The sequence below is a fragment of the Megalobrama amblycephala genome, linkage group LG22, assembly GCF_018812025.1.
Source record: "Megalobrama amblycephala isolate DHTTF-2021 linkage group LG22, ASM1881202v1, whole genome shotgun sequence".
NCBI classification, from domain to species: Eukaryota; Metazoa; Chordata; class Actinopteri; order Cypriniformes; family Xenocyprididae; genus Megalobrama; species Megalobrama amblycephala.
The window spans coordinates 25,413,067-25,419,022 of NC_063065.1; positions in this window are offsets into that span (position 1 = coordinate 25,413,067).

Sequence of the window (5,956 nt, forward strand, 5' to 3'; positions counted from 1 at the left end):
TGACTTCAGTCAAAGCCATATTAATCACTTAATTATCTCATTAACTTTAACTCTGGTTCAGTGTAACTTTAACACTATTTAGAGAGGGACCATATGTACTCTGAGCTGAGTTGATTTAACTCTGGGGATTTTACTGTGTAACTTTGAAGCTTAAGGAAGTTTTAAAAGAAGAGTTAATGCTGGTGCTTTTATAAAATAACATGCTTTGCATTTCTTTTAAATCCTCCAGAAATTGGCCCCCTTCACTTCCATTCTAAGTGCCTCACCATAACCATTATTTATTTATTTATTTATTTATTTATTGTTTTTTATATAAGTTTGGAGCAATATGAGGGTTAATAAGATACATAATACAATTTTCATTCATTGGTGAAATATTCCTTTAAGAGAAAGAATTTTAAGCAGTGAGAGGAAACAGAGACTGTGACAAGATAAGTGGGTTAAGAGAGATAAAAGCTGAGCATTCCTTTGCAAATGTATTTCAATCAGTAGCTGAAAGTGTTAAACACACACACTTGCACACAGCCATTAGACAAAGTATGCATGTCATTCTATTATTTACTTAAACATAAATGGCTTTAACAGGATGACTTGACATGATCAAAAAGTGGTACATTTATTTCAGGGTGTCCGATCACAGAAAGGATGAGAGCTAAAGACATTAAGGAATGCAAAAGTGCAGCATTCATGTTAAAACTCATCCGTTCTTCAAGGGTCAGTTGGTAATCGGCTGTCAGTAGCATGATGAATGACCTGTGCGTGATTCTGTGTGGGGTCAGTTAACAGACTAATTCTCTTGTCATCATACTGTCTAGACAAAGGCTCACTTTAAAGACACATGCATATACATTTATATTCTTTTCTAGGCTTTTTATTTTTTATTTTTGCTTGAACCCTCGCTGTAATGCTCGCTGTAAATATAAAAGTTTTAACAAAGAACAAATTTTTGAGGGCTGGTAGTCAAGTTTGCTGGTTTGAGCCCTGTAAAGATAATTATCATTGTGCCTTTACATACAAACAGTCATTAAAACCACAGCTTTAGATAGTCTGAAAAAATGTATAAGTGAAAACATTTTACAATAAGGTTCAACTAACAGCAACACAGCAGTCAGTGTTGGGGTAACATATTACAAGTAACTTGAGTTACATAATCAGATTACTTTTTCAAGTAACTAGTAAAGTAACACATTACTTTTAAATTTACAACAAAATATCTGAGTTACTTTTTCAAATAAGTAACGCAAGTTACTTTGTTTTCCTATGTATTGACTGACAGATCTCCTGTCGTCATGTTGAGAGAAATCGACAGAGGCGTTGTGTCTAAACATGATGGTTATTGTAGCTCTAGACTAAATGTGAGCATTACTCATCTCACTTGCACAAAAGCCCAGTCAGTATTCCTTAAAATGTATAAAAACGGTGACATTTAATCTCAGAAAATTGCACAAACCTGCAATAATTAAATATATTAAATTAAACAAATATAATTTATGTATTTGATCTCACTTTATTAAGCAATGTCTTTGCTGCTGTCCTTCATGATCCAATTCAACCATACTAAAAACCAAAAATGACTTTAGATGAACATCACATTTGTGATCAACCTGAAGCTTTTTTATTTCACTTTAGGTGTGAAAGGGCCTTTTACATTTGACAAAAATGTAACCTTTTTGTTATTAAAAAACAAACAAGCAAGCACCGCCCATGTGAGAAAAAGTAACACAATTAGTTACTTTTTTAGGGAGTAACTCAATATTGTAATGATTACTTTTAAAAGTAACTTTCCCAAACACTGTTTAAGACAGATGGTAAAACACTGTACCTCAAAACAAATAAATAAAAAAATAATATACATTCATACACTGATTTGACAAGGATGGTGACTTTAATCGCAAACATTCCTTCTTTCATTCCCATTTACAGTAGCTCTATGTGTCCTGTAAGTCACATTGGCTAAAAACAAGTACACTACCATTCAAAATTTCTATGGCTTTAATGATGCATGTTCTCTAAAGCAGCATGTTATTGATCAAGCAAACCATCCAAAACATACTATTTAACCCTCTGGTGCTCTTTGTGTGATGGTCAAAAATTACATAAAGTTTTTTTAATTTAATATTTTGTATTTTAGGTGATGTCATGGTATTAAATCTTGAATGTTTAAGAGCACAGACTTAAGTTTAAAAACTTTTTTAAAAAGTTATAGAATTTTACATGTATTGTTATGAAAAATGCACAAAAATACTATTTTAAATTTTTATATGAAATATATATTTTTCAGGTTCAAGTTCAAGTTCAATCTACACAAGTTGTGTTCCAAATTTGAAGTTGATATATCAAAAAATTAGCTTTCAGTAAGATTTTGTTTGCGCGCAGTATACCAAATGTTTCCACTAGATGAAATTCACATTCATTTCCAGTGCTCACATTTCTGACTAGCAAGGGGTACAAGTGTGACTATTTTTTTTTCAGGATCATTTAACCTTTTCGAATTACATCCATGATTTTTTTTTTTGTGTATTTACATAGCAAATGCTAAAACCTTTACCATTTCATACCAGCCCTTTCTCCAGTTCTCTAAGAAATCAGAGTTACCTCATCCTTATTCACTTTAGTGTTCTATTTTGGTACTTGAAAATCCTGTTTTATTATCTTATTGAAAACAGTTGTAACCCTATAAAGTGTGGAATTCACAATACAGCATCTTTTCTAATGTTCAGAGTAAATTGAACTTTAGAATTGAACTAATCATCTTTGATGGGAAATGTAGTTTTTGTGGGGCATACAGAGGGAACAGACACCAGGACAGCATCAGTTCACAAACAGAATCACAAAAATATTAAGCAGAACAACAGTGATAATAATACAAAATATTTTTCAACATTGATAAAAATATTTTTTTCTTGAGCAGCAAATCAGCATATTAGAATGATTTCTGAATGATCAAGTGACACTGAATAACTGATGCTGAAAATTCAGCTTTGCCATTAGAAGAACCAATTACATTTTAATATAATATTAATATATATTTATCATTATTTTATATAGTTTCAATATATTAACATTAAAAGATATTTAATATTATTTTATATAATAAAGACAACTCAATTCACATTGTTCAGAGTTCTCCCTCAGTAGGTTTGAGCTCACTGTTGTGACATCATAGTGGAGATTCCGTTCTGGCAGCTCTAAACTGCAGCTCTGACTCTGGTCTGCTGTTGGTGTGTTAGGAGTGAACAGATCGAAAGACTTTCGAGACTTTCTGCAGATATCGACGACAAACATTGAATTATTGAATTTGCTTGCAGCATTCAGTGTCCATTGATGGCGCTGTTTAGCAGTGTTTTTAGACGGCTGTTTGAGCGTTTCGCTCACTTCTTGCGCAGAAGGGAGACACAGGGATGTGCAGCGCAAGAATTAGCGGCAGTAGAGAAACTTCCAGAGGAGTGTGAGGCCTTTGACTTCACTGCCAATGACAGGAAGTGCAGGAAGAGACGCCGCAAGGTACATGAGAAGTGCCAGCTTGGAGAAAGAGATGAGGAAAGAGAGGTGAAGAATGAGGGAAAGATCATTCATAAAGATGAGGCTGAAGAGGAGAGAGAGGCACTCAGACTTGAAAAGATAAAGATAAAGAAGAGTGGACGTGTGCATCAGAAAAAAAGAGAGATGCACAGTCTGGAAAAGTTGATGGAGGGAGGAAGTGAGCTTAGGGAAGCTGGAGAAAAGAAAAGGAAGAAGAGAAAACGGAAGCAGCGGAAGACCACAGAGCCAACACCACTTCTTGTGGAGGTCAAACCTCTGCATACTCCGGACAGATCTTCCTTCTTGAAGCCAATCGAGGGAGAACTACCAATGCTTCCAAGTGTCTCAGAACAACTCTCTCTACCAGCTGCTCGCTTCCAACCCCTGCCTCCGGTGACAAAACCACCCATGAGTCCTCAGAAACCGGCTCCAGCACCTCAAGTGGATCCTCCCAAACTCTTGGCAGTTCCTGCATGTCCCGATAAAGTTGTTTCGCTCCAACGCTCTTCATCCCAAGTGCGTCCTTCCAAACCACAAACGCTTCCATTGGCGGTTCTTCCACGCCCCACTCCAGTGTCTGATGAACTGTTTTCTTCATCCCAAGGGCGTCATCCCAAACGACTTCCTCCAAGCCCGACTCCTGCACCTGATGAAGTCATTGCTCTGCGACGTCCTCCCAGCCGGAAGCCTCAACCATTCACTTCTTCCCTGTTTGAGCTGCCTCCAGAACTCACGCTGGTTGATATAGAGGATGAGGAGAACGAGTACGTGGAGTACACGGGGAAGGACCTTCTGGGCCAGCGACTTACTCAAATCTGAACGCCCCCAAACGCCGGAGGCTGAAATGAAACCAAGAAAGATGGTGGCTTGGTTGGAGAAGGACAGCGAGGTGCAGGAGGAAGTGTGGGAGAGCGAAGTGGTGGAGGTCCAGGGATTTGAGGAAGAGGACCCCAGTGAAATGGGTGACTCCAGCGCCATACAAGGCCATGCCTCTCAAAAAACAGAGATCGATGAGCTCACAATGAAGCTCTTCTGTTTAACCTCTCCTGACGGTACCAAGAATGAGACCCAGCACACTGTGAACATCCAGGACAAGAGCAAAAGAAAAGTGCCACATTTTCTGCTAACCTGGGCAAAGAAGACCAAGAAAAAGGAGGAGAAGAAAATAATCAAGGAGAAGGAGCGACAAGAAAAAGAGTTGCTGCTTGAACGCTACATGAATGATCCGAAACTGAAGCACTTGTGGATCAACAAGCACAACCGCAACTACTGCTTCTAATGCGGATCATCATCCCCTTCACCTTACCCTTTGTAAATAAAATATCCTCTTCACCTTTAACCTGTCTAAATAAAAAGTGTGCAAACTAAAACACATGTTATATGAAGTGAATCAGTTTTAACTAATTTGAATAACTGTTTAACCAGTGTTGGGGGTAACGCAGTACGAGTAACTTGAGTTACGTAATCAGATTACTTTTTCAAATAACTAGTAAAATAACCCATTACTTTTAAATGTACAACAAAATATCTAAGTTACTTTTTCAAATAAGTAACGCAATATATATTAAAATAATCTAAAATAAAATGCTAAAAAAACACAAGGTATCAATAACTAAAATCATTAACTAATAACTAAAAATCAATAACTATTTTTTGGAAACTTCTAGAATAGTGATTTATTCATTTAATACAACAATAGGGGACCTTTGAGTCAAAAAGTCGGTAACACTTTACAATAAGGTTCATTAGTTAACATTAGTTAACTACTTTAGTTAACATGAACTAATAATGAACTGCTCTTACAGCATTTATTAATCATTGTTAATGTATTAGTAAATATTGAAATTAACATTATTAAAATCTTGATAACATTATAATGCACTGTGAACTAACATGAACAAACAATGAACAACTGCATTTTCATTATCTAACGTTAAATAATATTAGTAAATACAGTAACAAATGTATTGTTCATGGTTAGTTAATACATTAACTAATGTTTAACTAATGAACCTTATTGGAAAGTGTTACCAAAAGTCTGAGAGCCACTGATCTAGGTTAATGTTGCTCCATAAATATATGATTGTTCATTATTAATAGTAATAATGTTCTAATCACTAATGTAACTAATGTTAAACCGATGTTATATAATAACTAATATTAATTTATACAACTTGAAATGTCAAATATTTGAACAAACTCCTAATCCTAAGTATTTAACTTTTAGACATATCATGTCCAATTTGTGCTCCAGAAATGAATGGTGCATCAAATTGTGCAGCTTGTTGAGAAAAGGTGAGCTTTTACATGTCTAAGCAAACTAAATTTGGATGTTTAACCTGGCAGAATATTATAGAGCTTGGGGATGGGCTCTTTTGATTTTTAGCCAGTAAACACCCACTCATAGCAGTGTATTTTGCACAGGAAAGCACTC